At 43.9% G+C, this 22934-nt stretch overlaps 1 protein-coding gene across 5 annotated transcripts in view; it reads left to right on the forward strand.

Annotated features, from left to right (window-relative positions):
• ZBTB7C (zinc finger and BTB domain containing 7C) overlaps positions 1-22934 on the forward strand; it is a 179722-nt gene that overhangs the window by 118891 nt on the left and 37897 nt on the right. Inside the window, exon 1 of one of the 5 annotated variants that reach the window (XM_075185914.1) lies at positions 21377-21671. The exons of the other annotated variants lie outside the window; for them this stretch is intronic. The gene's annotated coding sequence lies outside the window, so the exon portion shown is untranslated. Of the gene's footprint in view, positions 1-21376; positions 21672-22934 lie in introns of those variants that run through there. 5 annotated transcript variants of the gene reach the window in all.

Raw genomic sequence — 22934 nt, forward strand, 5'->3', positions numbered from 1 at the left:
TTTCTTGGCTCCCAGATGAAAGTTGCAGCTCAGGGCCTTGGCTCCCTCTCCACATTTTCATGGTTTTGCCCATTTCTCCTGGTTAAGACCGGAGCAGTTTGTGCTGAAAATTAAAGATGAGTTTAACACATGTGTTCCCCTCTGTATCTGATAGTCTCTGTGCCAGCAAGAAAGTGCCTGTTTCATGGAAATATGGTTGTGAGAGTATAAACCCTGCAGATTGCTGATAATTATGGGCTGAGAGTGGTTATCCCCACTTCCTCCACAGTGTAAATTCTGACTTCCCCTTTTTATATAAACTCCCTCACACATCTTAAAGCTGCACTTCCACTAGCATAAAAGATGTTACTAACATGTTCCCCCCAACCTTAGCTGGAGCTAGAGGGACCTCTCTGCCCCTCAGGTGCAGCGAAAACAACAGGTGAAGAGGGAGGTGTGGAAGGACCAATCACAAGCCGTGTTTCTAGGGGCTCTGGATATAGGAGGGGCACCATAGCAAAATCTTTTACATAGGTGGTACTGTAGCTTTAAAGGATCACCTGAAATACTTTATATACAAGAGATACGCAGGGGCAAATGCAGGATTTGTAGAGGGGGGTTTCCACACAATGCCGCCAGTGGGCGTGACCAGCATGCATGGTGGCGTGGCTATAATTTTAGACATTGCTTGGCTGCTCTTAATAATATACATGGGTAATGCTGTGTTCAGTACTGTTAGGTGCACGCAGGTCTCCCTTTTCAAACAGAGCCGTGTGAAGCGGAGGCTAGGGTCCAGCCACCTCAATTATACAGTGTCCCGGGCATGGGGGGGGGGTTTCCAGCCCCCAGAACCCCCCTCGGTTTACCTATGATATGTGTTACTTATAAATATATGTGTAGGAGTTTCAGGAATGTATCAGAATTGAAGATGAAGCTGTGATCAGGGGGAAGTCAGTTTTGGGAAACCACAATATCTATGTGACCCTCAATGGATTGCTACATAACAAAGGCATATATAACTGTGGTATATATAGTTGTATAGGGATGTGGCACCACTATAGGGCTCATGACAAAAACTGTGCCACAGAAGCTGACATCCACGTGCCTGACACAAACTTTGGTGACCCACTGAGAACCCAGCTCACCTGCTGGTCATAATCAGGCTTCCCTCTGAATCCCAATCGCTTCCAGGACACATTGGCACCAAGATCTCTAAGGGTGCTATAATGATGTTTTTATAGCAGAAGAGAGGCTATGGGGTATATTTACTAAACTGCAGGTTTGAAACGTGGAGATGTTGCCTATGGCAACCAATCAGATTCTAGTTATCATTTATAGTTATCATTTATTTAGTACATTCTACAAAATGATACCTAGAATCTGATTGGTTGCTATAGGCAACATCTCCACTTTTTCAAACCCACAGTTTAGTAAATATACCCCTGTGTCTCTTCTAAGAACCAGATAATATCTCCAACAGTGCCCCTAGTGTTCAAGCATGTGTTTACATGCTATAGCATAGGCTTATAGGCCACAATTTAGCTTGTGCTACTGCTTTGTACTTTAGCATAAAATACAATAAAAGTAAATAATTGATAAATAAAAATAACATATAAAAGTTAAAAAAAACACATATGTAGACATCATCCCTATAAAAATGATAAATTGCAGAATATAATGTAATGAAGATTGTCATTGTGAATTATGGTAAAGAGCATTTACTATTTTGTGCTTGTTTTAGTTGCCCATAAAATAAAATGTATATACTTGACTATGATACCATGACAGCACTATCCTCCCTGAAGCAAACAATAACAGATCTGCTTGGCTAGAGTTAAAAATAAAAAATGTGTGTAAGGAGACCCAATGCAGCAGTGTAAGGGTTAACCACACAGTGCAATGATGAGCAATAGCTACAAGCTACCAATCAGCTTTCAGTTGATAGGTGTAGTCATGCTAATGACAGCGAATCTCTGATTGGTCGCTATAGGTTACAACACCTGTGTTCTGATCCCTAAATAGCGACTTCATAAATTGCAGCCAAGAGACTCATACGCTCATAACAACAATTTGAAAACAGACAGAGGGCATCTGATGGATTGCTTTTATACTGTTATGTAATTATTTATTATAATACAGAAATTCACTTCTTCACTAGGAGACAGTTTCTGCTATGACTTAATAACTGAAACATGGCACTAAATGTTTAGTGTAAAAAAACACAGATGCCAAAGAGTCAAGTTACCAAACTGTCTTACTCATTTCACTTATTAGCCATATCTGGTGAGATAGTTCACAGGTTTACTTAGCTTTCTGTTACAAGTTGAAGAAGTGACATAATGTATCCAGGCAGTACGTATAAGTAACTACCTATTGTATCCAGGAAGTACGTATAAGTAACTACCTATTATATCCAGGCAGTACGTATAAGTAACTACCTATTATATCCAGGCAGTGCGTATAAAAAACTACCTATTGTATCCAGGCAGTACATATAAGTAAATAACTACCTATTGTATCCAGGCAGTACGTATAAGTAACTACCTATTGTATCCAGGCAGTAAGTATAAGTAACTACCTATTGTATCCAGGCAGTACGTATAAGTAACTACCTATTGTATCCAGACAGTACCTATAAGTAACTACCTATTGTATCCAGGCAGTACGTATAAGTAACTGCCTATTGTATCCAGGCAGTACGTATAAGTAACTGCCTATTGTATCCAGGCAGTACGTATAAGTAACTACCTATTGTATCCAGGCAGTACATATAAGTAACTACCTATTGTATCCAGGCAGTACGTATAAGTAACTACCTATTGTATCCAGGCAGTAAGTATAAGTAACTACCTATTGTATCCAGGCAGTACGTATAAGTAACTACCTATTGTATCCAGGCAGTACGTATAAGTAACTGCCTATTGTATCCAGTCAGTACGTGTAAGTAACTACCTATTGTATCCAGGCAGTACGTATAAGTTAAACTGGGTACACACTACAGAAATTTCGACCAACTTTTTATGCCGAGCGGTTTTACATGCGACCGATGGTCCGATCGCTCGGTCCATGGACTGCATACACACTAGCCTTGTTTAGGACGAGAAAGGGAAGAGCGGACGTCCCTTTAGCGACTTTTTACAGCCATGTTGTCGTGAGCAATGACTGTAATTTCGTACTCACTGTTGTGGATCGGTCGGAAGTTTATACACACTACACAGCGGAAACGAGATTGGAACGAAAATATTAAACGGTACGACCAACAAAATGAGGCGATAATCGTCCATTTGGGCAGACTTTCGACCATCGTGTCACTGTACACACTGACCCGACTTTTGAACGAGCGGTCGTATGTCGGCTGTTTGAGCCGATTATTGGACGAAAACAGTGTAGTGTGTACCCAGCTTAACTACCTATTGTATCTAGGCAGTACGTATAAGAAACTACCTATTGTATCCAGGCAGTACGTATAAGTAACTACCTATTGTATCTAGGCAGTAAGTATAAGTAACTACCTATTGTATCCAGGCAGTACGTATAAGTAAGTACCTATTGTATCTAGGCAGTACGTATAAGTAACTACCTATTGTATCCAGGCAGTCAGGGCCGGTGCTAGTGTGCTTGGCGCCCCCGCCCCATTTTCGAAATCGGCGCCCCCCCTGTCTTTTCTACCTTAACTTGCCTCCTCTCTACTCCGTCTGCTTCCCTCCACTCACTGACACTGTCGGGCCGTGATGATGATGTCATGGCCCGACAGTCAGTGAGTGGAGGGGAGGAGATGGAGCAGAGAGGCGGAGGTGATGATCATTAGTCCCTTCCCCCCTCCCTGTGGATGTATGTGAAGCTGTGTGGCGGCCGTGAAAGGTATGGTCAGTGGTCGCCGCACAGTTTTAAAGAAATTTTTAATCTGTGGCACCCTCCAGGCGCCCTCCAGAGCCCGGCGCCCTAGGCAAGTGCCTAACTTTGCCTAATGGGAGCGCCGGGCCTGCAGGCAGTAAGTATAAGTAACTACCTATTGTATCCAGGCAGTAAGTATAAGTAACTACCTATTGTATCCAGGCAGTACGTATAAGTAACTACCTCTTGTATCCAGGCAGTACGTATAAGTAACTACCTATTGTATCCAGGCAGTACGTATAAGTAACTACCTATTGTATCCAGGCAGTACGTATAAGTAACTACCTATCGTATCCAGGCAGTACGTATAAGTAACTACCTATTGTATCCAGACAGTACGTATAAGTAACTGCCTCCTGCAATTGGTTCCAAGTGTCTCCTGGTGAATTTAATGGTAAGAATGACTCAGCGATAGGAACATCCCATATATTCCGGTGATATGCAGTGAGACGCTGCTGGGATTCCGAGTCAGTTTCAGGTATTCACAGACAATAAAAACTTTCAGGCACACAAAAATGTGTCATCATTATTATACGACATTAATTAAGCTGAACGGAGCAGTGTTTTAAGTGAAAGACGAGAGCGTTAAAGTAGTTCTGTAAGTTGGACTTTTTACTGTTTCCAATTTGCTTCATTTTCATATGCAAACCTGTAAAAGGGATTACACCTGCATCTTATGGGGTCAGTTCCAAAGACCTAGAAGTGGGAGTGCACCCCTAACTGAGCTGGGTGGAGATAGACGCACTTGTGCATCTCTCCCAACATAGACTTTTGTCCTGACTGCAGGGAGGTGGGACCCGCTCTTCACATGGTTTATGGCAATAAACTGTTTTAAGGAAGGGGCTGTGTATTAGGGACCGCCTGGCACTTTCGAAGCACTCGGTACATTCCAAGATGACACAACCATGCCCACAATGTGACACAACCACGCTCCCAGGGTGATATAACCACATCCCCAGGGTGATATGGCCATGCCCTCAGTGTGGCATGACTACACCCCCAGTGTGATATGACCACATCCCCAGTGTGATATGACTACATCCCCTGTGTGATATGACCACGCCCCCAGGGTGATATGGCCATGCCCCCAGTGTGACATGTTCATGCCCCCAATGTGGTATGACCACACCCCCAGTGTGACATGATCATGCCCCCAATGTGGTATGACCACGCCCCCAGGGTGATATGGCCATGCCCCCAGTGTGACATGATCATGCCCCCAATGTGGTATGACCACACCCCCAGTGTGACATGATCATGCCCCCAATGTGGTATGACCACGCCCCCAGTGTGATATGGCCACACCCCCAGTGTGACATGATCACACCCCTAGTGTCAAATGATGATGCCTCCAAAGTGGTATGACATCCCCAGTGTGATAAAACCATGCCCCCAATTTTGTATAACCACGCCCCCTTGAATGACAAACTTACAGCATTAGGCGTTATAGTAGTATAGCAATCAATCTTATCTTTGCTACATTTTGAAAATAACCTATTGCCATCATTTCCATAGTAGTCTATAACAGAGCAGAAAGGATACTTCCACTTTTGGAAAATATTTAATTTATCAGTGTGTACAAGTCATCCTAATACATTGCTGCCTCTTTCTAGGGCCCCCTCTGTGCTTTTCACCAAGGACTTTATATCATCTGGGTGAAGTAGTTTATTTACCTGGCACTTGCTGAACAGCAAGTGCCATGTAAATGACAAGTGCCATGAAAAGCACTACAGCTCAGTATGTTGTGTACACAAAACAGCTTTGGGTAGTTTACACAAAGCACAAAAATAAACAAATCTGCAAAGTCTATTTTGGGTAAAGTTTTTGGAAGATAAGAGGCAGAATGATCATATGAAGTAGAGGGTTGGTATGTGTATGTCCGGAGACATCACAGTTATAGTTTGTTTGACCATTTCCCTTTAAGGACTGTTGCCGTGCAGGACGTGCCCCTGGCACTTTTGCCTGGTACACTAGACCCAGCCTGTCTGTACCTGCTGCACCCACAACCAGCCTTAGATCAAACATTCTGACATTCTGTGTTTGCATTGTTGAATACACCCAGCTCCCCCACACCCAACTACTAAGAATAATACTATCCTCTCGCCTCCTGTCCCCACCCTCACTGTCAGTGACTCAATAGTACATACACCCTGTGTGATACTTTCCCCAAACATCTGTTCCTTATTTAACTTGCAAAACAACTGGGCCCTGATTTTTCCCACCAATATATAAATGTTTACACATTACTTAGAACTGGTGGGCACGGTTCATGTTTTTTTATTTATAGTCTTCACACAGGGAGAGTGATTGTCGTGAGCTTATCTGAATTTTTCCATCCTGCTCGAAGCACTTTTAGATGTTATGGTCGAGAGCAGGGCAAAGTCCTTTGGATTTTATTTTAGAAAGGAAGTGAACCCACCCAGAGTAGGCTGAAGCTGAAATAGTATCCTTCAAGCTCCTCTTATGTTGGTTTATTTTTGCAGAGGGGGCTGGTGGGGGTTCTTGAGAAGAGGCTTCCTGTGGGCGCATGATCAGAGAGGATGACTCTAATTGATGATTTTGGGTATATGTGTTTCCAGGTTGGTATCCCGTGGAGTTGGCCAGCTCGTTAGAGTTCAAGGAAGCATCAAAAATGTTTTCTCTTGAATTCTGGTGGTAAACCACAACCTTCCACAATGGTTTAGAGATTCACCACAAGGCAGCGGCTTCTAGTACCCCACAGACATCTTCATAGGCGGGATGAACTAAAAGGTTAGATGGACATTTCTCCGGACTATTGTCCTTTCATATCATTAAATGCAAATAAAGGCTCTCCCAAAGTTGGGGCACAGGTCTGTGGATGATCCTTCACTTTACATTGGTCTACAACCAAAGTTGAAGCTGCCACTTGTGTTAAATAAAAGGAAAACAAAGAGATGTTGTTTTTTTTTTTTAAGAAGACAGTACGAGCTAGAGCAGAGCGGAATTCGACCCACATCCAATAACAGACGTATATTTACTTTCGCTCCTTGCTAAATACGGACGTATGTATTTTTTTGCATGCAGATATGACCTTATGTTGCAGACACACAAGGTGCGTATCCTGCAATCTGTTCTGTCTTTCTACATAGGGCAGGTAACGTTTAGGTAGAGCGCACTTACACCCAGATTCAAACAGAAACGTATCTTGAAATCCGCACATACTCTCAAGTTCTGTGCTCGTTTTTCTTTTAATGTAGGCTGCGTTCAAAGATGAATCAGGCCCAAGGTCTTTTGGGGGCAGCGCGGTGGCTCAGTGGTTAGCACTTCTGCCTTATAGCACTGGGGTCATGAGTTCAATTCCCAACCATGGCCTTATCTGTGTGGAGTTTGTATGTTCTTCCCGTGTTTGCGTGGGCTTCCTCCGGGTGCTCTGGTTTCCTCCCACACTCCAAAAACCTACTAGTAGGTTAATTGTCCACTAACAAATTGACCTTAGTCTGTCTGTGTGTGTCTGTGTGTATATTAGGGAATTTAGACCATAAGCCCCAATGGGGCAGGGACTGATATGAGTGAGTTCTTTGTACAGCGCTGTGGAATTAGTGGCGCTATATAAATAAATGGTAATAATAATAATAACTGTCCACAGTACTCTAGGAGGGGGGTGGGGGGGTCTTACCAGTGACCTATAAATCAGCCCGGATCTTAATCTTAATGCCATAAATAGTAGCACAAGAATAAATAAAAATATAATTATAACAATTAACTTTTGCAAGTAGCAAACAGTAAACTAGAGAGCTTCTTCTATTGTTTTATTACAGAAGCACTTTAAGTTGTGGATAAGTCTGTTTTACGTCTCTGTGCATTATATCAGTGTATTATATACAGTATACAGACTCCCAGCCCGGTCCTCCTTGGCATACGTCTTCCACATGTCACAGGACACAGCTGACATTTGCTGTTGGATATCCCATCCCAGGACCCTGATGTGTCTGCAGTCAGACTTATTCTCTGTACAATAACTGGCAGTAGACTCATATCTGTTTTATTGCAGTCTACACCCATCAGGAAGCCAGAGGTGCAGGGGGACGCACATACTGTGAGATCCGTATAAAACGGGAACACAATGAGAAGAAAGAGAAGTGTGGACCTAACTGACAAGAGGGAGGGGTTCCCCTTCCTGACAATTCTCCCTCGTAATATCAGGATACGTTTACATGGGATGGTCCTTCCCTATCCAGATCACCCTCACCTTCCACTTCCATACACTTGGTCATCTGGAGGTAAATCTGTACGCTGACAGCAGCTGCACTGACATATTGGCTGATTGTTACCGTGTATCGTATTTAAAGGGGCGCAGAACCTTAATATGTTTGTTATTACTAATACTTATCTCAAGACATTAAAGGAAAAGTGTACTTTGCAAAAATTTTAAAAGGTGCAGAATAGAGCATATGGGTCTATTTTAGAAATATAATCCCTATCCTATAACGTTTCATTTGTTAGATACACTCTTTAGCAGAGTGTATCTAGCACTTACATGTGCTATGGGGATGAAGTGTAAGGATATAAGGATGAAGCGCAGAGCTATGAGGATAAAGCGCAGGGCTATGAGGATGAAGCACAGGGCTATGAGGATGAAGCGCAGGGCTATGAGGATTAAGAACAGGGCCGATGAGGATGAAGCACAGAGCTATGAGGATGAAGCGCAGAGTTATAAGGATGAAGCGCAGAGCTATGAGGATGAAGCACAGAGCTATGAGGATGAAGCACAGAGCTATGAGGATGAAGCACAGAGATATGAGGATTAAGAACACGGTCGATGAGGATGAAGCACAGAGCTATGAGGATGAAGCGCAGAGCTATAAGGATGAAGCGCAGAGCTATGAGGATGAAGCACAGAGATATGAGGATTAAGAACACGGTCGATGAGGATGAAGCACAGTGCTATGAGGATGAAGCACAGAGCTATAAGGATGAAGCGCAGAGCTATGAGGATGAAGCACAGAGCTATGAGGATGAAGCACAGAGCTATGAGGATGAAGCACAGAGCTATGAGGATTAAGAACACGGTCGATGAGGATGAAGCACAGAGCTATGAGGATGAAGCGCAGAGCTATGAGGATGAAGCGCAGAGCTATGAGGAGGAAGCGCAGGACTATGAGGATGAAGCGCAGAGCTATGAGGATGAAGCGCAGAGCTATGAGGAGGAAGCGCAGGACTATGAGGATAAAGCGCAGAGCTATGAGGATGAAGCGCAGAGCTATGAGGAGGAAGCGCAGGACTATGAGGATGAAGCGCAGAGCTATGAGGATGAAGCGCAGAGCTATGAGGATGAAGCGCAGGGCTATGAGGATGAAGCGCAGAGCTATGAGGATGAAGCGCAGGGCTATGAGGATGAAGCGCAGGGCTATGAGGATGAAGCGCAGAGCTATGAGGATGAAGCGCAGGGCTATGAGGATGAAGCGTAGCAGGATAAAGTTGATATACTGGGCTATAATGATGATGTAAATTTTATTTGTGTATTTTATGTCAAGACAAATCATGTTATAATAAGTAACCCTGAAGTTGATTAGGATGACATGAGCTGCCTACACTAAGCCAGGCAATCACACAGTCTAAGTAATACCTTAATTGTAATATTACACACATACAAACCTGAGCTCAGGCCCCTCTGGTAACAGAGATTAAGTTGTAAAATGACAGGGATTTAGCTTAATGTGCTGTTTTTGCAGCAAATTGCATTTCAATTACGAATTATATAAACAGCAACAACTGTTTGTAACCTGTAACATTATACAAAAATGTTTTTCACCAAGTGTATTACGTCAAAATACATTGTATTCAGTTTTTATGCGACATCTCCCTTTGATAAATTTAAAGCACATATTTGCACATGTATTTCCGAATGTGCTATTAAAGGACTTGGGTCATTTATGAACTAAAATGATGATTATCATCATAATTATACTTTTTTTTTATATGACTCCACATTATCCGCAGTGCAGCTTAATCAACCAAAAATAAAACAGAAAAAATTACAGATAAGTAAGGCACAGGATAAATAATAGAATCAGTAAAAAAAAAAATACAAAAGAATATAGAGAAAGCAACTACATAAGAAGACATAACTAGAACAAAGGAAACATTACAAAGAAGATGAGGAGATAGAAGGTAGAGAGGGCGAAACGCGTGAGTTAGCATTACACTGTCTGATGCCCTCCCTTTCTCGTGCCCCCCCCCCCCCCTTTCCCTGAAATAAATACATGGAATTTGTTTGGTGAAAAAGAGGTCACAGCTTTATTTTAAACAATCCTTTGAAATGGTGGCAGAAAATAACAGCACTTTATGCATCAGCTCCAGCTATAACCATAATTTCCATCAAATTAGAGGGGGCCCGTCATGCCCCCAGGCTCTGAGGATCCCAACGCCCTTTAGCCTGGATTCTTACAAGAACCCTCATAAGGGTATTTTTGCTAATATTTCTCAACCACCATCTTAATCTCCCTAGGTTACCCTATTACCAGTACAGTGAAACTGAGAATGGCTCATGAAATCAGTTATGTTCCTTTGATCACTCCACCCGTTCCTTGGATAACTGTGGTAATTCTACAGCTAATAGATGAAGATGAACGCTGCCTCCCCCTGGGATGTGTGCATTTATCAGACCAAGACCAATCCAGGGTGCCCCGGTGGGTTGGAGATGGTGAACCCAGTGAAAAACAAAGTATGTGGTCACACGTACGAGAGAGATGCAATTGAAAGGATGATTGAAAACAAACTTCAGAAGGGTAAATCCACCAGGTGTCCAAAAATTGGCTGTGATCACTGATATGAGTATATCGGATCTTGTTCCAGACAATACACTAAAAAGAGCCATTGAAATTCCCAACAAAAAGCAAGGTCATCACTGAGCTTCGAATCAGCCCCAATTCCCAAAAAATTATAATATAGTTAGGTTCCTTTGACGTAAAGTGCAGATTACAAACACTTTGTGCAATACTGAAGAAACAGCAGCCAAGTGGAAGGTTTGAGTAATACACATACACGTCTATTTAGACATCCATGTTCACATTACTTATACAAGCAACATTGTTCTTTGTTAATAATACTGTTGCCTTTATACCGTTCAAAAACATTAATAATAATCCTCCACCATTCTTTGGATGTTGATAATTGTTATTTGGATCAGGTGGAGTTACAGCAGAGGTGTCACTAATTCTGGTCAATTATTTTACAGTAGACAAGACCAGGGGGTAAATGTATGAACATGCGGGTTCTTCAACACCCGCGTGTTCAGCGTGTTCGGCGATTAAATTTCAAGCGGCGCTGCATTGTAAAGGGAAACTTCCCTTTCGCTGTTCCTCCATCCTTAGAAGCATATTCAGGTTTGAATTCCACCTTGTCACCACCTCTTGCTTCAGTTGGTAGCAAGGCAAATTAAATTGTTCTTGTAGCTGCTGCAATCTCCTACATGCTGTTGCCGAATGCCGGAAATGTCGTGATGGAATTTGGTAATGGGGACACAAGACTTCAAGTAACTGTCTGACACCAGCTGCATTAATAGTGGATATTGGACGCAGATCTAATACTAGCATAGTCACCATGCCGTCTGTGATCCGCTTTGCGACTGGGTGACAGCTTTCATAATTGCTTCCTCTTGCAAAGGATTGTTTAACAGTCAATTGTTGTAAACTACTAGTAGTCTTCTTCTTGGTCTGCTTCTCTGATGAAGATTCACCCCCAGTAGCAGCAGCAGCAGAAGCAGCAGCAATGGGACTAACGCTCAAGAATTTTTCTGAGGAATCTAGGATAGTGGAGGAGTCATCTAGCCTTACCAACTTGGATGCAGGACTAACTCTGATCACTACTGAGGATATTGAAGGAAGGTGTTGTGGGTGTAGATTGCAGGCGTCGGAATCTAGCCGAGAGAAGGTACCTAGCTGATGCTGGACTGCTTGTTAGGTTTTTTTTTACCATAAGTTTCAGATTTTCCCAAAAGCTTGCCATAAACTCTCTTCAAATGACGAAACATGGATGAGGTTCCTAGATGGTTATGGTCCTTACCTCTACGGACTGTGGATTTAAAAATGCTACAAATGGCTAGGCAACTGTTGTCAGGATTTGGGTAGAAATAATTGCACACATAAGAGGTGGATATTTTGGTCTTATGCCCAGGCATGACATGACAATGACCTTCTTCTTGTCACGTGCCAGAACTGCTTCCATCGGTGCAGAACTTACACAAACAACATCATCCTCATCAACATCCTCATTAGCGCCCTCGTCAGCTACACAAATATCCCCCTCATCCTGTTGCAATTCCAAAGTCACATCCTCAATTTGTGTATCACTGGCTACACTTGGGCTGTTCATGCACACATCTGCAGAAATGCTGAAAGGGCTCTTCTTTATGGGTACACTATCAGTATGTCCAGGATTACACATAGTACTTATGGATGGACTTTCCTCAGGGTTTGTGTCATCTCTGAATCTGAACATACATTTTCCTCTAATGCCTTACTGTTTTCTTCCACTAGTCCCTGCCTGCTTAGGCCTTGTGGCCTCCCTATCTATCTACTAGGGCCTTGTGCCCTTCCGCAGCCTATGGGCTATCAGCCCCTACTTAGGCCCTTTGGCCTTCCTATGGCCTCTAGACCACTACCTAACTAAGGGCCTTGTGCCCTTTTACACCTGGGGGCTCTGAGCCCCCCTGCCTCACTAGCTAACAGGGCCTTGTGCCCTTTAAGACTTTATGGCCTACTGGCCCACTACTTTACAAGGGCCTACTGCCCAGTTCCCTGGGCCTTGTGCCCCTAATTCAATGCTCCACGGGCCTTGTGCCCGACCATGGCCACGGGCCTAGTGCCCGACCTAACGTTGAGTGTACTTACCTGCTCTGCGCAGGATACTCAACTTGCCACGCCGTCTTCTGCCTTCTTTTCCGGGTCTTCCAGACCCTCCAGCCGGCGGCGCATCTTCTCCGGTTCGGTGCTGGCTCCTCTGCTGCTCTGGAGGCGGGGGCGCTCTCAGCCCTTACAAGGGCTCCCCGCCGACGTCTCTGCCGCGGGTGACTCTTCTTCTTGGCAGGGGCGCTCTTAGCCCTGACAAGGGATCCCCGCCGACGTCTCCGCGGTGAGTGATTATCAGTGGCAGGGTCGCTCCTAGCCCTTACAAGGGCTCCCTGCCACTGCCCGCGTCTGGTTGCTTGTAGCTCTATTCTTATCTTGATCCGCCGCTCCGGACGTCCCACGCCGTCCTTCTTCCCTCCGCCGACTGGGTTCTGGCAAAATGGAGACTATATAAGTCGCCGGCGCAACGTCATCACCAGGCGCCACCACGGATTGGCTCGCCGCGGCGCCAATCTTTCAAACGGCCGGCCGCGAGCCACGATTGGCTCGCGTATCCGGCCGCTGATTGGCCAGCGGGGAAAGGTGAGCCGTGGTTGGCTCATCCTTCCTCCGCTGACAGAACCTGTGGAAAAGAAGCGATACTCACCGCCGGAGCGCTGGACGGGTGAGTAACCTTCTTTCTTCACCCGCTTGTAGGGCTCAGCCATCCGGGGACTCTTCAGCCCCTCCAGGGGCACAGCGATGGCGGAAGTCTTCGCCCTCTTCACGGGCACCAAGCACATCTTCAGCCCCTCCAGGGGCACAGCGATGGCGGGGGCGCTCTCCTCCAGGGTCATCTTTACAATAACACAGTTAAATGTGACTACAGATTTTGAAGAACACTGCCAGCCCTAGTATTTCTATTTCAGCAATGACAATTAGCAATGGAGCAATGGAGCTCTCCTGTTTGATGAAGAAAGGCGAAGGTCATTGACAGAACGTAGTGGGTGTGTAGTGGTGGACAATGTTGGAGATGTAGAAATGAGAGGTATTAAAGGACTTTATACAAAGGCTAAGCTCTAAAAAGCCGAACTGAAAAATAGCAAGTTTATACGCCCATATACTGAGGCGTAGGCATCTGAAAATGCCTCCAGCTCTGCTCCAGTAGCAAATGTCCCAGGCTTACATCAGGTGTACTTAAATCCAGATACATTTACACCCAACCAGATCATAAGCATAAGAAAAGCTTTATAACACTTGTTTTGATAATGAAAAACTCATTAGCTATTAGACTTGATTTAGAAAAAATACCCTCTGTAATCCAACAGGTACATTCTTCCTTCTCGTGTACAATAATTATACACCCACAACCAGCCAATCAGGAGCTGCAAGCTAGTGATGGAGCCTGTGAGCTGGCCCTCAGGCTCCCACGTCTACTGACAGGCTCATCTGCATCTCCTTGCAGGCTGATTCATTTGCAATTCTGCAGACACGCCCCTAATGTATTCGGTCCGCCCCTAATGTATTCAGTCCGCCCCTAAGCTCGCTATCCCACTGCTCCCTGCAGATAAGTACAAAATCTGCATATGGACATATGCATTTCTTTGTGAGTATGTGCATTATAAATTTGTGTATATTCCGCTAAGGAAACAGGCGTATGTCTATCTCAGCATGAACACCCAGGGGTAAATGTATCAAGCTGAGAGTTTTCCGGCGAGTTTGAAAAATGGAGATGTTGCCTATAGCAACCAATCAGATTCTAGTTATCATATTATCATCTTATTTATAAGTACTAAATAAATGGTAGCTAGATTCTGATTGGTATTTCAAACTCGCCGGAAAACTCTCAGCTTGATACATTTACCCCCCACCAATATGTTTAGTGCATAGTTGCCGGGATACTCCTGAATTTTTGGGAGCTCTCCAAGGAGAGTTGGGCAACCTGCCAAATCCTGCCCGCTTCATTGGTGAAGTGGTTGGAGGCGGGGCTAATTGTGTCATCCTGGCCCCGCCCCCTGCTGCAATAAGCCAAAATTGGTATTATATATCAGGGGTGGGACCTAATGACGCTATTAGCGTGGCCACGGCCCCAAGACACGGCCAACTTTGGAGATCTCCTGGAGGGGTAATCTTCAAAGTTAGCAGGTATGGTTTAGTGTAATAGAAAAGCATTTAAAATACCTTTAACATCTTACCAGTTTCTAACTGCCTAATAGCATTTCCTAACTCTTTCAGTGAAGATGACTGTATAACTGTATATTTCATGATATATATATATACATAAATTTTAAAGCTATTGACGTTTGAGCAATTTTATTAAAAAAATGTCTGTAGTTACCATTTAAAGACGACTGTAACAGTAAAAGGATTGCATTGTTACTTTTACCCCTATGAACCTTATCCAATAATCCTCCCTGTGCTTTGTGAAATCCGGTGACCTCCGGATAGATGGGACTTTTTTTTACCCTTTAATAGATAGAGTCCGATGCTTTTGTCCATACCGCCAGGATAATGATAGGCTTAGACCAGTGTTGGCTAACCTGTGACACTCCAGGTGTTGCAAAACTACAACTCCCAGCATGCTTTGCCAATATATAGCAGCTGATTGCTGGAAGGGAATGCTGGGACTTGTAGTTTCACAAACACCTGGAGTGTCACAGGTTAGCCAACACTGGCTTAGACAAATGTCTAACACGGAGACCGTGCCAGTAAATCAGGTGCAGTAAGAAATGGAATTATCCCTGTCTCTCTCGCTGTGAGTAATTGGCACTCCCTGAGTCTTGCCCAGCTCTGAATAAACATGGCTGTTGAGGGAGGGATTTGGTCTTTTGTGTTGGGGATATGTCTAGCTACTTAGATTTTAACAGGTGCTAATACACCTTCTTGCCTGGGGGGTAAAGCGCTCCTGTGTATTAGGGGTGGGTGATTTAATAACACATTATCCCTGACAGAACAAGATGTACCAAATGTAGGTGTTGCAGCAAGGAGGAGACCTTGGGCTGCTTTGTGCTCTCTGCATTGTGTGTGAGTCTCCCGGCAGATGTCTGTCATCCTGTGGGGTGTTTAATAACAAATTGCAGCGAGAAAGAGATCCCCGGCCACGCAGGATTACTTTCCCTCTCTGAGAAAAGAGCTGTCAAAGTTCACTTAGTGCTAATCCCAACTTCACACTGTGAAGGCATTAACATGTGTGTGGCACAGTGCAAAGCTACACACCTCATACTGTGCAATTGTGGTTTTATTTATGGCAAGTGTCATAATAATGATAGTAGAAATGACACATTGATCACCCACAACATTAAAACCACCTGCCTAATATTGTGTAGGTCCCCTCCTGCCTCCAAAACAGCTCTGACCCGTCGAGGGATGGACTCCACAAGACCTCTGAAGGTGCCCTGTGGGTTCTGGCACCAAGACGTTAGCAGCAGATCCTTTAAGTCCTATAAGTTGTGAGGTGGAGGCCTCCATAGCTCAGACTTGTTTCTCCAGCACATCCCACAGATGCTCGATCGTATTGAGATCTGGGGAACTTGGAGGCCAAGTCAACACCTTGAACTCTTTGTCGTGTTTCTCAAACCATTCCTGAACAATATCTGCAGTGTGGCAGGAGCATTATCCTGCTGGAAGAGGCCACTGCCATCAGGGAATAGCGTAGCCATGACGGGGTGGACTTGGTCGGCGCTTTCGGCGGTGGACATTGGTCAGCATGAGCCTTCTGACTGGTCTGCGGATACACAGCAAGCTGCGATGCTCTGTGTGTTCTGACACTTTTCTGTCGTAGCAGCAAAAACTTTTTCAGCAATTTGTGCTACAGTAGCTCTTCTGTGGGATTGGACTAAACAAGATAACCTTCATCCCCTCTTTCATACCCACGTGCATCAATGAGCCTTGGGCACCCATGACCCTGTTGTCTGTTCACCAGTTGTCCTTCCTTGGACCAGTTTTGGTAGGTACTAACCACTGCACACAAGACCTGCCGTTTTGGAGCTGCTCTGACCCTGTCAAAGTCACTCAGATCCTTACGATTACCCAATAATTCCTTTTCACTTGCTGCCTAATATAGCAGCCTATGACAGGTGTCATTGCAAAAGAGGTAATCAAAGTTATTCACTTCACTTGTCAGTGGTTTAATGTTGTGGCTGATCGATGTATATCATTCACATCAATTTCCTGCCCCATTGGAGCTTACAGTCTCAATTCCCTAAGACACACACTAGGGTCCATTTTAATCAGCAGATAATTAGCCTATAATTATATTTTTGGACTGTAGGAGGAAACTCCACGCAAACACGGGGAGAACATACAAACTGCCCACAGATAGGGCCCAGGTTGGAATCGAACCCATGACCCCACAGCTGTAGTTCCTTCAACGTTGTGCCTCTTTGTAGCTTATTTTAATATCCCTTTCACATAACTGCTTGTTTCAGTGATTTAGATGTGCAGGCACATGCATGATTAGATATTTGTAATGATCGCCCTCAATCTGCCCTTCAGCCATAGCAAATCAGGTCCTGGGTTTGGCTTATTAGAGTCAGAAGAAATGTAGGGCATGAATAAGTAATGAGATAAGCATAGCAATCATGGGTATACTAGAAGCATGACAAAGATTTAGGGGTCTATTTATTAAGCTGAGTTGATAACCTAAGGTGCAAAGGTTGGGCATATAGGATAGTTTTGGGGTGGGTTAGGGGACCCTGGCAGGATAGAGGTCAGCTGAGCAGTGAACCTACCTGATCATGATGTTGCTCAATGCTGGTCCTGCTCTTGGGGAGCAGGACCAGCCAATCAGTGCAACTCTGCTCACCCAGGAGGGCAGAGTGTGGCAGAGTGCGGCTCTCCATCACACAGTCATCTCTCATTACTGCCCTTTACACAAAGAGTTGTGTATCCCCGACCTAGGGCCATGTACATGTACTATATACCTTGATATCTGCAGAGCGTCCCTAGAAGATTAATGCAAACTCTTACAGTTATGCCTCTAAAGCTTTTGTGACTTTTCTGCCTGACTATGTGCTATTATCAAGGCTCGATTGTCCAACATTCTCTGTTCTCCTACCTCCAGCCCCGGTAGACGTAGTCGCTGGCTTCTAATGAGCAGTGTTGGTGTAACATGTTAGTGACATCCGATTGTCTCTTATGTGCTAATGAAATGACATTATACAGAGGTCCTGCTATTCAGCAGATCAGACTAGACCATACAACACCACAATGGTATTCAATTCCCTGTACTCAGACCTTCAGTTCCCAGGCAAAACGCTCCGCTCAGCCACACGTCTCATAATACTTAAGAATTTTTATTTTATTTTAATGGTAGACCCTCTCTCCTTGGTGTGTGGGTACCAGTCGCAGAACTTTTGCTCCTAGCTCAGTCTCTCTCATCCCCTGCTCAGCGGGTGGAGAGGGGGAGAAGGGGCTCTCGTTCATGAATGTTCTAGTTTGAACCCTAGATTGGCTGTCAGACATCACTGGTGAACTAAGCAGTGATTATAACTTCACAGTTGTTATAATAAATGGACTCCAGACCATCTCTGGAAAAAAATCCAATTCTTTATTAAACACCTCCATCACATACTTTGGCAATTGCAAATAAATAATGGATAGTGTGCTGTGCCTGAGCCCCCAGAGTTATAGTGCTTACTGTTACTTGTACTGTGCTGTTTCACCTTGTACTGTGCCATTGTTTGTCCTTGTACGGCGCTACGGATACTTTGTGGCGCCCTATAAATAAAAATTAATAATAATAATAATAGTGTCTCACATGTCATACCCAAGAGCTGACACTCCATATCTTGGTAATAGTCGCTCTCACTCTCTGTAGCAGCTATCCTGATTTCCCAGTATCAGGTTCTTCTCATGCCATTTAAGGGTCCGTTGTCCCTTCCTAAGTAGATGTGGGCATCACACAGCTTACCCAGCTTTAATTTTATATCAGGCTCTTTGGCTTCGCAGTCTTACTCGTTGGGTTGACTCAACAGTTTTAGGCTTCGTGCATTAGTGATCCCAGCATCCCCCTAAATGCACTTAATGTCTCTGCACTTAGTTCTCACCAGTTTCCCACTTGTAACTGTGTGTCTGGATCACTTATAAATAACTTATTGTATATCTGTCAATTAGTGGCGCAGTGCACCGATGTATATTATTGAAAATGTACTGATTTTTTTATTAGAAATGTATTGCTTTCTGATGTTGGAGGAAGTGTGTTTTTGCAAGAAAGGAAAAAAGAAAATCCCATGCAAATTTGTGAGTGACCAAGACTTCTTTTAGCCTGAATGCACAGGAGAGGGGGGGGGTAAATTTTGTTTAGTTTAAATTGCATTTAAAACCAAGTTTAGAGAACATATTACATTCTGATGCTAATCATTGAAAGTAATATCTCAGACTTTGTGGTGCCAGACAGGAATGGGGGCTGGTTTACCCCCTGCCAACATGTGTCAGAAACAGTATATAAAGAGCTCTGTTTGACCATGCAATGTATTATACCATTTATACTTCTGGATGATCTCTAGTACCTCCAACTAGTGTGTAATGCTCCTTGTCAGGACCCCTTGATCAACTACACATCACTGCTTAAAGATTCTGCCTGAGGCCTATTGTCTGCTGTATCCTGAGATCAACAGATAAGAGCTTACACTCTAATCCGTTCCCTGGCTGCCCTGTGTTGAACCCAGCGTCTCTGTGTCGACGCTCTGCCCGATACCCAGCAGTCCTGATCCATAGTAAGCGGTCAGGAGGTACCAGCCAGCCCACAGCAAAGAGGCGCTGCAGCAGCTATACCAGCTACGCAGAAGTAAGCAATTCCAGGTGCTGGTAAAGGAGCCCAGTGGTGGCAGCTGAATTCTCCTACAACTATTGCACAGTTGGCATTTGCAAGTCAGCGAGTGTCTGGTGGCACCAGTAGGAGTGGTCAGTAACAGTCGGTTACCGACGCTGAGAAAGAGATCCACTAAACCCAAAGTAAGCCCATCCGGTCACTAACTCTGTCAACTACAGCTCTCTTTCTGTAACTCTACAGTCAGCCCCTGGCTCAGGGTACCGATAAGGGCAGGACTATCAGGACAGGCTGGAACTTCAACTCAGACACTGGTCACACTCGAACAGACTCCCCAACTCTCGGTGAGGGTACAGTGTCAGACTACTTGAACTTGAAGCTTTATACTTCCATCTCTATCTTGAACTGTGGGAACTTTCCATCCTCGGTATAGGACAGCGCCATTTCAACCAATTATATCAAGCCTCCTATGTCGGAGGGTCTGTAACAACCTGATTGGCTGTGACGGCTACAGTTATCCGTGTACGAGTTTTCATAAAAGTTCTCTAATGTAAGTTTATGGAAACTGGGGCACAGGCAAAAACGTGCTGGAATAGATAGAAAATGAAAGCAAATGTCTTATTGATTATATTACATGATTTTATTATATCCAGTGTACCAGTTATAATAATGACCCCTGTTATTCATTACGCAGGGTGAGCTGAGAGACTCTGATATAGAAGAGCAGCCAACCTTATTGTATAAATGTTCTCCGGATTAAATATTGTAAGAACTTTTTATGCATCATCATTTAATACCCATAGCTCTGCGGCCATTTGTCCAACATGATGATGTTATGAGGGGGTCAAACTCCTGCTATATTACACCACACTTATGAACTTCCCCCTTCATGGCAATAGCGGTACTGCACATCACTGTAATCTGTTCCTGGGAGATTGTTTCAATGAGCCACTTATAGATCATATCCTATCCCGCGTATCTGTCCTTTTGACAGATAATTGATTTGGTACATACAAAGATATTGCAGTGTATTTTAGTTGTGTGTCTCCTTCCTCTCTGGCTAATTTATTTGTAAAAGGTTCATTATTACTATGAAATATGTTACTTTAACAGGTACCTCCAACAGATTCGGAGGGGACATAAATAATGTTGAATGATTGTTTTTAAATAATAAATAGCAAGATGTAAAAAAAACATGGGTGGCACGGTGGTTAGCGTTGGGACCTCACAGCGTTGGGGTCAGGGGTTCAATTCCGACCAGGGCCCCTATGTGTGTAGAGCTTGTGTGTTTTCCCCGTGTCTGTGTGGGTTTCCTCCCACACTCCAAAAACATACTGGAAGGTTATTTGAGTGTGTTAGGGAATTTAGACTGTAAGCTCCAATGGGGCAGGGACTGATGTGAATGATTTAATGATTCTCTAAAATACGCTGTGTAATATGGTGCGTAATGGGCAAGAATGAAAAAGCTGCAGAACATCTTGCAGAGCAGCCTTGCGGATTATCACAGTGCTTTCTGCAATCATATTGTGCACGTTGCAGAACAGCTCTGCTTTCTAAGACCTTCTCCAACCTCTTCACTACTTGCTTTAATTATTAATTACCGGAGGACTAACTTACGTCACCTGGGACTTTCCAGCTTTTGTGGAATTACAAGTCCCCAGAGTGCGTTGCCAGCCTGCTGGGCCTTGTAGTTCTACAACTAGAGAGCTGCAGGTTGTTTCCACCTCCCTGGGACTTGAAGTTCCACAACAGCGGGACGGCCGCTCCTAGCATTGATTTGCTGATTGCCCAGTGGGCAGGAAAGGGTTAAATGTCAGTGGGCATAGGGGTTGTTTTTGCAGCAGTGATGTTAGCAGGGAAGGCAGGGGTTTGGCTGTGGTTTCTGGAATATTATCTCGGGTGTGGCTATTAGGGCAGGTTTTACATTCACACACTTGGCCTGGATTCCATGTACAGAATGAAGACACAAGGGCTGGCCTTTACCTTCAGATCTGACGTGCTGATGTTGTTGGGTGGTGGGAGGTAATGCACTTGGGTTGTTTTAGTAGGTGGTGTGACAAGACTGAGCCAAAATCTCAGGCTCGTCTGGAGCACAGTCTAACCCCAAGGGACTGGGTGTCTCGTCAGTTCCCTGCCTTGGATTACATATCTCAGACAGCGGAGGCTTGAACTCTGCTTTCACAAACTGAAACTATCCGTTCAGATGGGGGGAATAACTTCATCACTACATAGGCACTAAGGTACCGTACATTTATCTACATATTGGGTCTATTGCTCTCCAAAATCAAAGATTTGAGGTAGGAGACACAGGCGAGAATGGGGCTGCTGTAGAAAGTTACATGCAGGAACAGAGTACAAATTACAGTTCAGAAAAGGGTCAAATCAATGCAATTTTAGTGCTGCTTCTGCTCCTTGAGATGACTTGTAAAATATGTTATTGTGTCTAAATCAACAGAGCAATACTCTAAGCTTAAAAACATTAGTGCAAAAAGTGACGGAGACTTGTGAGATTTCTATATCCAGAAATAGTAAATCCTTGATGTACCTCTGGTTACATTTGCGGGAGTCTTTTATAAAGTGAATAATGGCAAGCTGTGGCGCGGGTACTACAAGTATCAGCAAGCCCTGCCAGCCAGGAAGTGTGTGCTGGGCCTTGTAGTTCTACAGCAGCTGGAGAAGGTTTTATTGAAGGGCTTACCGGTTTTTTAATCTGTTTTCATGCACCTGGTTTCCAGAAAGACTCTACATCGTCTTATACTGGTAGACTTCACCACCCTGGCAGGAGTTGGGTTAATTGCTGCCCTCCAGTTTCTCCTGTCTCTGCCTGTCTCACTGCCTGCCTCCTCCTCCTTCTCGTCTTGGCATTTAATATCAGAGCTGTTGTTCTCGCAGTGCCCTCCAGTCAAGACACTGAGGGGGTAGCAATAAAAACCCAAAAAAGAATGATTAAAAGGGGTTTGTTTGCAGGATATTGATTTACAGAGACAGACCTGGTATAAATCCACCGAAATAAACACTAATAACTGTCATATAAAATAAGTCAAATAAGTCATATATTCAAAATCGGGGTTAATTACAAACAAGTTCTGCTGCAAGTGTATGTTTTATGCATTTGATACAATGTTTGGATTTCACTGTTATCTTAACTAGACAGTGATTATTTCTTATGTCAGTTTTAGAAATGGATTGCAATTGTTTTTTATGAAATTAAGGCTAAGTATTCATTGTCTGTTTAATAAATGACTAAACACTGTATAATAGATGTATTTATTTCTTCAGCCTGATCATTTAATTTACTGATGTAAAGATACAATGTTATATTTGTAACTTACTTGTAGTAAAGGGCTTCTTAACCCTTTTGAAATGATATTGTTACTCTGTGATCTATTGTTCAGTTTTTTTTTATTTAGAATCTAGTTCTTTTCAACTACATTACTATTGTCTTTATATTAAGGGTGTGATTTATGAAGGAATTCATACTGAACGCAACGTGCGTTTGTAAA

Source organism: Mixophyes fleayi, chromosome 1, assembly GCF_038048845.1.
Source record: "Mixophyes fleayi isolate aMixFle1 chromosome 1, aMixFle1.hap1, whole genome shotgun sequence".
Classification (NCBI taxonomy): domain Eukaryota; kingdom Metazoa; phylum Chordata; class Amphibia; order Anura; family Limnodynastidae; genus Mixophyes; species Mixophyes fleayi.